An 11,732-nucleotide genomic window follows, 5' to 3' on the forward strand; every position below is an offset into this window, starting at 1 on the left:
TATGATATCTGATTTATAAGTGAGAAATTCCATTGTCAGACATCTGCATAAACACATTCCCAACACACACGCACACACACACATACACCACTGAAGTAAATTGGGGGTTCTGGCAAAGATTATGGTGTGTTAAGCAGCTGCAGGTTTCACACATGGTCTCAGCGTTAGCAAATACTGACAGGACCATCCTGCTGTCCTGGAAGGAGAGGTAATAGAGAGTCGGAGTGAGAGAAAGACAAAAACAGAAGGAAAGAAATGAAAGAAGATAGTGAGAAATAAAAATAGAGAAGAGAGAGAAAGGGAAAGACAAGGAGAGGAGATAAAGAATAAAAAATAAAAAATAAAGAAAGTAAATTAATAAAGCATAAAAAATAATTTAAAAATTAAAGAAAAAGAGACACAGAGAGAAATGCAGAGAGAAAGAGAGAAAAGCATGGTCCAAACAATCACATGATCTGAAGGGAAGGGTAATGTAGCTGATTATGTGTAACAGGACAAAGCTGTACCCTGCTGCTTAGGTAAGCTCTTGAATATGAACTGGAATAACTCAAAAGTGTAACGTCAGTCATTCAACAGAATAGGACTGTGACAAATGTACCTGTCAAAAGCGGATCTTCTTCTCCATGCTAATCCAGTTATGGATGAAATCAGGCAATTGATGGGATTTGAAACATACTGTAGAATTATGAGTCTTCACATGTTTGTGTGTGTGTGCACGTGTTTGATTGTAAGTGTGTCCGTGTGTGTATGTATACGTGTGTGTGTGTGTGAGTGTCTGTGTATGTACTGTATGTGTGTGTGAGGGGCAGTCCATGATGCAGGTGTGTGTGTTTACATCCCTATGATGTACGTTGCATTCGGAGTGGAACCTCTTAGCACAGACACAGAAGTGTGGTGTGTATGTGTGTACATGAGTGTGTGTGCATGTAAGCGGGTGTGTCTGTGTTTGTCGTTGTGTGTGTGGGAGTCAGAGATCAGTCCCCCAAACGTATGTGTATACAGAAAAGTCGTGTCAACATCCCTGTAAGGTACATAGCGTCCTGACTGGAGCCTTTCAGAACGGACAAGGCATGGTATGTGTGTGTGTGTGTGTGTGTGTGTGGGTGTGACAGGGCTCTAATCTTCCTCCCAGGCCTCTGCCTCTGTCTTTCTGTATGCTGTGCTGAAAGCTGCTGTAATAAAACCAGGATGAAACAGGGATCATGTCAGATCTGGGAATCAGGAGCCATGAGGAATGGGATTGTGGGAATTAGGATCTATCCCTGAAATAATCCCATAGTTCCTCTGAAGTGAACGTTTAAGATTTAATCGTTATCAGGGCCCAGGACTCAACTAAAAGGAGATCCTCTGTAACCATGTGTGTGCAGTACAGTATGTGTGTGTGTGTGTGCACGTGTGTGTGTGTGTGTGTGCTTCCATTCCAAGTACAGTAGTTACTTTTCAGAGCATAAATGTACCAGCAAGACATGACTAATTGTTCCCAAGTGAAGGGATAAAGACTACAAAGGGTTTGTGTAATCTTAGAACAGACGACTTAAAAAAAAGAAAAGGAGAAGGCCAGAGATGGAGTGATGGATGGGGTGTAAAGCATGGGAGTGAAGGAATATTGTGACAGAGGGATGAGGAAACTGATACTCTTCTACAGCAAGTCATAAAGTCCAGAGCGGTCTATTTTCAATAATTAATCATTTCAACTGTTCAAATAAACATAGTCTATCAGTGAATATTGTGGACCTCTGGACAAACTAACAACCAGGCAGAATTACTCCTCAGGTCACTACATCCTCAGAAAACACACACAACACACGTGCATGGAATACACACATTCACAGGATGCAAAGCAGGACCGCACACAACACCAACAGCATGCACTACATGCCATAAATACACACATAGATGAGATGAAAGCAAAGGGTGTTCTGAGTTTGGGTGGGAATTTCTTATTTATAATTATTTGTTTGTCTGTGGGACGTGAAATTGTCGACAGTTATGAGGATGTTGGAGCAGAAACCATATTCTGCTTGTCAGGGTAATGCTTCATGTCTCTGTCTGTTTAGCTTTCACTCTCTCTCTTTCTCTCACTCTCGCTATTCAAAACCTTGGATGGCATTCATGTGTCTTTCAGTCTCTCTTTATCTCTTTCTCTTTCTTTCTGCCCCCCTCAATCTAGTAGAAGGATGGAAAGATGGATTTTCCTACTTTCTGTTTTCCATTTAATTTTGATTGGATCGTAAAACAGTTTTGTTGAATTGCTCAGTATGACACACTGACACGGTGATAGACAGAAGACAGACAGAGAGAAAGAGAAAATAATAGAAAACTGAAAAACAACAGGATCCACTGCAATCCATCAGACGTGTTTCAGCCTCCAGAAGTAAAACAAAGCCAGCTAGCCACGTAGCAAACAGACACAAGATTTACTGTCCTTCCAGCAACTGGAGTCACTCCGAATCCTGCCTGGAACTGCCGATAAGAGAAGGATAGGGTTCCCATCTCCAGAGAAACAGAGGCCAATAAAACAAGATGTAAAGTAGGAACACAAACCCTCTCCAGGGAAACATTAGAGAACACCATTCTCAGAACTAGACCTCCAGGGATCTAATGAACCAAGCAAGGAAATAACTTTCTATCCTGTTTTTCTATTGGATAGAGATACTATGTCGTATACTGATAAGCACTGATTCAGCAAAGATACTGCGAGTATGTATGTATTCCACCCCTGACCAAAACACTGTAATCCTTCCAAGTTCAATATCATATAACATCAGCAATAGAACTTGCACTGGAATCACAAGACCAGGTGCCAGTTGTCTACATAACACTAAATCAAAACATCTGAGTTTGTATGTGTCTGTGTGTGCCTTTCTTTGTCAGTAATTCTGTGTGTGATCAAAAGATTTCAGCAGGTAAGCAGGTCTTTTTTCTCGAGTCGAAACGATAAAGGCCTGCTCTGATCCTGTCTTAGAAATGTGTTTATCCCCAGCCCATCTGCACTGTAAGTCAAATTCCTGAGAGAGTTTGGCTGTTTTCATCAAAGCTTTCGTGTACTCAATCTATTTGTGTGAGTGTGTGAAAGACTAAAAATACGTCTCACAGAGACCAAATGATAAATGAGAGAAAGAGAGAGATGCGAGAGAGACAGAGAGTGAGAGAGAGAGACACAGTCGGGGTGCAACGGCATAGGACACCCAGAGGAAAACATGTTTTGACTCCAGATGTCCACTCTGCTCTGCATGAACCTTTGGATTATGGTGCAGCACCAAGCAGAATGGAATGTCTTCTATTTGTAACACATGAACACAGACGTACCCATGAGGCGCGACAGGGGGTGGACATCAGCCCCACCTTTAGTTATTGGCTTGCTTTGTGGCACCAATCAAAAACAGGAATGAATGAGTACCTTGGCATGTAAATATCAATTGTATATATAGAGAGAAGGAATGAAAAGAAACAGGGGGAAGAAATTAAACATTTCTTTTCCAACACTGTACCCCACCTCAGGTTGTCAGGTGTACTGTAGACATATCAAATAAGTTGCCATAGCTTTGTTTTTATGTCCATGTTTGTTTAATGGGTGAGCGCTTTGACATATGTGGAACAGGAAATGACCTTGTGCCCCTCGCAATCTTACTGTCCGAGCAGTTTGTCCTCCCCTCCCTGACCCTCCAACAGACCCCATCTCCTAGCATCCCATACCCTACCCACTCTTTCAGTCCTTAATAATTGAGAACCATACACACACACACGCACACACAATCACACACATTTCCATAGAAAAGTACCCAGACAGATTAGTTTATTTTCCTTTTAATATCCTGTACATAAAGGTAAAATAATGAAGATGTGTAAACACAGGAAGGCCATGGATCCACGTAAAGCTGACTATTTGAGTAATTGTTGAGATTTAGTGCTAAGAACTGGTTTCACTCCCTTTTAGATGCAACAGAAAATAATGACATAAAAATCCCTTTTTATGGCAAAAACATAGAAATACATGTTAAAGCCACACAGACCACACAGACACACTCACAAACATGGGAATACCTATGACTAAAATCGCCAAAGACAATGGTTTGACCTGCTGCCATGAAGGTTATCAAGCCCTGGTGGTCCTGTCAGGCAGAGGATGGTGCTGGGAATTTGTGAAGGGTAAATACGGATCATGCGCGCAGTCTAGCATCTCCTCTGACAGAGGACACTCTTAACAAGGGGATAATATCCACCATGAGACGGTAGTCCTCCGTGTCTGGTGCTCAGACAAGCTCATGGCTCTGGACCTCCTACTCCTGACGATTAATCGGCTCTTAAAATGTAAAAAAAACTAAAAAAGTGTTGAACTTAAAGATTGTAGTGATTTCACACCTTGTAGGCTTCTCCAACTCGAAACTCTCAACAGACCCTCTTTGTGCGGACTGGTGACCCTATATGGTGTGTGTGCTTTGTGTGGCATGTCTTAAAAGTGTAGCATATTGCTTAGTGTCAGATTTGTTGACCTAGAAAGCAGCTCTTACACTTTTGTCCCCCTCCCAATCCTCTCCTAAATCTCTCTAAGTTGGCAAGTCTCTTCATCACAAATAGCCATGTGATTTTTCTCTGATCTCTCATCACAACTAAGTCGTTTCTCTTTCACACACGTGATGTTTCTTTAACTTCAACTTTCTCCGCCTCCCCATCTCCCTCTCAACTTCTCCAATTATCATCCAGTCTCCATCTCAATCCTCTCCCTAATGTCTCGTATATATCTCTCAATACTGTCACATTTGTAGTCTTGTTTCTCCGACTTTCACCACTTTGTCCATTCGATTCAGTGGGATGTGGGTAAACACTCTAAATAGGAAGGGCCATAGTATTCCCTATCATGTATCCCCACTGACACACTTAGAGGGGCTCCAACCCGCCTCCCAAACATAAACATCACAATTCCCACATTCCAAAATTCCCAAATTCTCAGAGCAGGGATTACTCTGGGGCAGAGAGGGTGAGGGGTATGAAATTCTCCAATCCCTCCACTTCCCTTCCCCAGCATTTCCAGGTCAGAGAGAATGTGTGTGTATGTGTGTACAGTATTTGTGTGCGTCTCTGTGCATGTGTACATAATGTGTGAATGTGGACTTGGGAGTAAATGCTAGGAACCAGGCCAAACTGCAAATACTGACTAACCCATGTCCTATTGTGAATCTTCACATAGCTGTACATGGTCACAACTGTTGTCTCAGAAGGGCAGTTGTATGGTGTAGAATTTCTAAATCTGAGGAACATTTGAAAAACTTAATTTAGAACGAGTAGGCACACACGTTCTCCTCTTGGTGTCTAAGTTCTCAGTTCATTCCTACTTTCATGTTCTGTATTTTCATTTGGTTATAATTGTTGCAAAAGCTGTTCAGGGTACGCTAGATATTAAACACAAATCAAGCTAATGCACAAACCAAGCTTGTACACTAATCTCTCTCTCTCAGTTCCTTTCTTTTTTCCTTTTCTCTTGTTGCTTTCCACCTCTTCTCTCTTTCCTTAATTTCGCTCAGAAGTAATGAGTCTGAGTTTTTTATCAGGCGGCAGCCCACACCAACAGACTGATTGCTTTAATGTAATTTCTCCTGATTTAATTTGTTGAGCTAAATTAATTTGCAATGATTGACAGAGGTAGGAAATTGTAAAATTGTACAATCGTGCACAGAAGACAATTTATTCCACAGGTGTCTCTCCCCTTCTCTGTCCATGTCTCCCTTTCCCTCTCTTCCTTCTTCCTCCGGCTCTCTATGACCATTACTGAGGTCAGACGGACAGTCCCTGAGGACTGACCTCTGGCCTTGTGTGGGAGTGTGTATGTTCAACAACCAGAGGGACAAGGTGGATGAATGTATTTCTCCTCAGTCGGCTGCTCTTACAGAAGAGGACATGGTCCACCACATCCACTCAAAAAACAGTGAACTGAACTTATTCTAACAGTCTCTTAACCTGTCACTCACGTACAATAATCCCCTCCCCCATTCCCACCCCCACACATACACACACACACACACACAAACACATAGACACACACACACAACCCTTAACCCCACATTCAGACTTACTGATTTTGGATCTGTCCTCTCTCTGGGGATATGGGCATCATAGAACAGGAACCATGGCTGCATACGGATGATACGTTTATCTCTCTTTCAGCAGTCAGCATAATCCTGTTACAGCTTCGGCACTGCAGCGAAGAACAGGCACAGGAGACTGGGCCTATGACAGTTGAACTAGTCTCACACAAAATTACTCTCAGTGGAGACTAACAAGACGACATCTGAGAGGCGCTGAGCGCAGCTGTCAGTGTGTCAGAGGCAAAGAGACAGAGGAGGAGAGAAACAGAAGTGAGGGATGACAGAAAGAGAAAGGGTAGAAAGGCGAGCAGTTGGAGGGCAACAGTGAATCCTTGGAGGTTAAATGTCTTCCAGTTTAAATCACTGGATTTAAAGGGAGTCACAAAACCCTTTCAATCGTCCTGCTCGGCCAGATAGAAGAGATATGGGACTGGGTCAAATCATGGAGATGGAGAGATAAAAAGGAAGCAGGAGATGAGGAAGAAAGGTCCTTTCATGAAGGAACGAAGATTGTTTGGGCTGAAAAAAAAACATAGAAGCCTATTTATTAAACAGGAAAAACATTCAAAGGCAATAAGAACACTTCCATCCTAGGGCAGTGCTCATGCTCATGCTTGCAAGATCTCTGTCTTGTAGTCAACGTTCACATGAGAAAAAGCTGGAAAGAGTTAAGAAACAGTTGGATAGGTGGAAAGTGAAAGACGTTGTCTACGGACAATGACGGCAAAAACTTTAAAACACACTTAAAAATCACTTTCATCTGAGTGGATTCGATTACACTACATTCCTATGTGGAACAAACCCCATATAACTCCACACAACCACCACCACAACATCAAACTGAGCGGAATGACCTCACGCTCCAATGAAACCTCTCTCTCACCGTACCATCGCAAGCCAGGACAAAGTGATGAGGGATATACAATGCAGACACAGTGCATCATAATAGAAAGTCACAGACGGCTTCCAACTGCATCTCCAGATGGGTCTCAATCTGAGGCCCCTACTGCTACAGTGCCGGCATGAGAGGATGAGAGGTAATGGAAATGGAGGGAAAGATGGGTGGAGAGGAACGAATGTGTCTGTCTTCTCTGGGGTGTTTCTGTCATATCTTCTGGACAGCATAACTCAACCTCCAGTGCTTCTGGATCAGATTATGAAGGATTTTGGAAACTGAGGAAGAGAAAAAGTCAGTCTAATGGACACTTAGAGGACGTCACACCCTGTCTTGATTTTGCAGGAAAAGTCTATTCTTTAATGAAATAATGATGATTTGTTGCAGCATGTCTGTCCGAGCATACGGATGTATGAGTACGGAAGGAAAAGAGGTGGAGTGGGAAGGAGGGGGCTTAATAAAGTAGATGAAGATCTGACAGGAAGCAGGGCAGATGGGTTTGGACAGCTTTCTTCCTCAGCTGACCAGCCCCCGGCCCCCAGCCTCCTGCGTCCATGGGCCACTGCACCTCACTTCCTTCGACGAGTCGCTGAGAGACACCTGGAGCAACGCTGTAGGGCCAGTCTGCAACAGACAGAAAACACGTGACCTGTACTATCACATGACCGCACTCTGAGAGCTTGCCACAGAAGACGCAAGATGACACTTCTGAATGTGTGCGCGTATGTGAGTGTCTCGGTGTGTGTGTGCGTGCGCGTGTCAGAACAGTTTCACCCCACCCATAGTCTCATCCCCTCCAGCAGTTTTCCCTCAGCTTTATTTTCATGATCTCATATTGATGTAACATTCCTGCTGATACGTGTATCTGTGTTATAGTATAAAATACCGGAAGAATGTAAACCTTGCCAACCACTGGACTGTTTAACCGATAAACCAGTTCTATTAACATCCTACTCTGCACACACGTAAACACAGACACAGACACAGTTGAGGGTAGATTGTTTAGCTTGAGCCATGTTCCTACAGTATGTGTGTTTGAAGTATGTACACAGTCGGCTTCCATATGTGTAATGATTCCCTGGAGTCTGACTTAGGCTGTCACTGTTACACTAACATGGAACTGAGCCAACCCATATACGAAAGTAACACACTCAAAACTCACACAAATACACACATATGCACACACGCAAACATACATTTAGATGTATGGAGTAGACAATCAGAAAATGCAGTACAGTAATACCGCACTGTCATTTCCGATGACAGACAGCATGCACATTCTTCCATTCCTCAGAACAAAGCATTCACACAACCACACAAAACATCCCCTTTACACCAGCGCAGCCCTAACACGTCAATCTGAGGCCGTGGGTTTTCTGTATCTCTGCCTGCCCTCACTCAAACTGGAGAATTAAAAATTTGACGTTGGGATCTTCCCAAATATTTTTCACAAATCGGAAGTTTAAACAGTGGATGAGAATTTGGAAACAGCGAGGCCGTCTCCTGTTGCTGCTCCATAGCCTGGTCAAATAGAGAGCACAGACCATCATTACTGTAAACACACCATCTGTAAGTCGACCAGTGGATGATGTAATAAAGTCAGCACATCTCACTGATACATTACCCCCAACAAAGACCCACTGGTAGATTACTGGCTCTCTCCTTTCCTCCTCTCCTGCTCTCCCTCTGTCCTCTGTTCCCTTCTTTCTGTACATCCTGTCTCCTCCTCCTCCTCCTCCTCCTCCTCCTCCTCCTCCTCCTGCACCTCGTTCCGTCAGCATCCATCCATCAGACAGGGGATACACCATAGCTCTGACACACGTGGGGCTCCTCTGTTTTCTCTCCATTCCACGCTCTGATCCGTCGGTAAGGCTATCTGTTTTATTCCTCATGGGAGAGATGGTCAGACGTATATCTGGTTTCTGTTTTCACAACTTTAAACACACCTTGTAATGGCTCCTTCACACACACATACACGCATACAAACCTCATTGTGACGCATCAAAAACATGCATCTGGTGAACTTCCTTTCTAGATAACTGCCATTGTTTCGGAGCATTTAGTTCAGAAACCATTCAATGTGACCTGGTGAAATGGTTTCAAGGCTGAATGAAATATGGTTTTAATCTCTCTGGCTCTTTATGAATTATTGTTGTGATTGAATAAGGCCATGAGCTGACTTGAATAAAACCCACCCTTTCCTCCTCTCCAGGACTCGCCGAGAGAATTACAGTGTCTCCACTACCATCACACTGTATTAGACTGACAACACAAGCACACACACACCCCAACGCACGCACGCACACAGATGCACGCACGCACACACACACACACACACGCAGTATTTTCAATTTGCCTTCAAACACACAACCACAGTGGAGCTAAATATGGCAATTCTCCGATCTGCCGTCTTTCTTTGCACTGTTCTCTCTCACACGACCAGACGGTAATTCATTTGACACTGGCGGCCTCTCGATGAAAAATGCACTGTGCCAGACCCATACCAAACAACTGTGTCATGCTCTAAGCATCATACCATCAAACACACAGCCTGTGCCAAATTATGCCAAAAACATCCTGACACCTCTACTGTACAAACACATACTTGTTAATCACATCATGCCACACACTGTCAACCAAAGCATGCCAAACACACCACAGTTAACCATCACGGTGCAATCACAGTCCTGTTGAGTGTAGGTGTGTGTTCTTTTTGTGCTGATTGTGAGTCAACAAATGTTGAAAAGTGTGTGTGTGTACATGTGTACTGTTTGGAGTGAGTGTGTGTCTGTGTTCTGTGTTAGAGGTTTAATCATGGTGTACAGTAGTGTGAGTGATGTATAACCATGCCGAGAGTCAGACAGCAAGCCTTAATGACTGTATCATAAATCCATATACCATGGCAGGCCCATTACCCCGCATTGTTCTAATCTAAGTCTGAGTTACGTAACTATCCATCTGCATCTGGCCTATGCTTTTATCAGTCCTGCTCTCCTGACATGAGAAAAGCCCCATCTATGCTTGATAGCTCTCTCTTTTCTCTCTCTCTCTCTCTCTCTCTCTCTCTCTCTCTCTCTCTCTCTCTCTCTCTCTCTCTCTCTCTCTCTCTTCTCTTGGCTCCTACACGCTCTCTTTCTTCCTTTCTTCCTTTCTTGCACACTCGCGCTATCCCTCTTTCTCTCTCATTCTCTCTCCTTGTGCCCCCTACGATTCTCTGCATATAGATTGAACATTAGAGTATGTCTGGGCCTTGTAAGGCTGTAGGGGGACACTAGTCATTTCATCAGCATGCGTCAGGGGAGCTGTGGAGAGGAATAAGGTGAGACTCCAAATTTCCAATCAGGATTAGAATCAGACTCAGTTTTATTGGTCATTAACTGCATTTACACAGGTCAGGAAATGGTCAGCATTTCACACAAATAATCCCTTGTACCTTTTCTGTATACGTACCAGGGTATTGTTGGGATTCTGATTCAGAGTTTTCACCTTGGCTCCTAGTGGAACGAGAGAGGAGACTGTCCCTAACATGAGCACAGAGGACAGTACGAGAGGGAGGGACAGGCTGAGGCAGGACGTATCAATTGCAGCTGTCTTTATTCTTATGAAATGTATTCTCATCCATGTCTTTGATTTATAACGGTCTGTGTCGTTGCTGTGGCAGTTCCGTAGAGATGTTATGTGGTTACGTAATACAGAGAGGGGAAAGGTTATCATTTGTAGATATATCTCGTCCTTCTCTCCATACAAACTCCATTCCTGCAGCATGCTGCCACTCAAAAACCAGCACACACACAAGCACATACATGCACATACCACAAACAAACACAAACGCACGTTCAAAATGTGGAGCGCCCATCGATAACATAACCCGGCTTACAGTACCTCTGTAAACACAGTATTCATTGGCTTTAGATGGAGCAACCTTTTATCAGGTTGTCTGAAATTAGCAATTTGTTAATTTTGTGTTTTCCATGTTTATGCCACTAGCATTTAGTTGTTAGACTTTTATTTAAACTCAAAGACATTATTAAACAAGTCTCGTTATGTTGGTTTCAATGTAAAAATAGCCTACAGTGCATAATAATTATACATCAAACATGTTCTTGTTGTAAAATAGGCATAGGCCTATATTAATAATATAATTTAAAGAATGTGATTTTTGTTAACTTAATTTCACTAAGTCGGACAGGTTTGTTCTACATGAACCACATTGCTGTTCTGTTGTTTTGCTGTTGTTGTTTTTGTTTTACTAAGAGGTCTACAGGGAATTGAGGAGGTAAACAGAATCTTATCTATCTTATTTCCAGACAAAGAACAAGGTATGTCCATGCCGCTAATTATCGGGAATTCCTCATCTGTCCCTTGGGAAATGTGAATATTAGCCTATACGGAATCCAGGAAACCCCGCTGAGTAAACTTAGACTGGCTGAAACAGACAAAAAAAACTATGCTAATATTCTACAGACACGCAGGCACAGCAATTATAGGTCAGAGATGCAGTCAGTTGACAATCGTGCCTAAAACATCAAACATGGTAGTTAAGGTCTACATTTTAAAAGTAGCCTAGATGTCCCCGGTTGATTTACGCAACCTATTTGTATGCTGTTTACTGGAAAGGATTGACACATTAGGAGAAGTAGACGTGTTCTGTAGGCCTCTTGTAGTGTTTGCCATGCACAGAAGACAGCTTCTGTGATTAACCCAATGCTTCGGGAGGGCGGGAGTGAAGCGGGGGGAGGGGGGGGGGGTGATCT

This window comes from Hypomesus nipponensis, chromosome 7 (genome assembly GCF_054491055.1).
Source record: "Hypomesus nipponensis isolate SF chromosome 7, ASM5449105v1, whole genome shotgun sequence".
NCBI lineage: Eukaryota > Metazoa > Chordata > Actinopteri > Osmeriformes > Osmeridae > Hypomesus > Hypomesus nipponensis.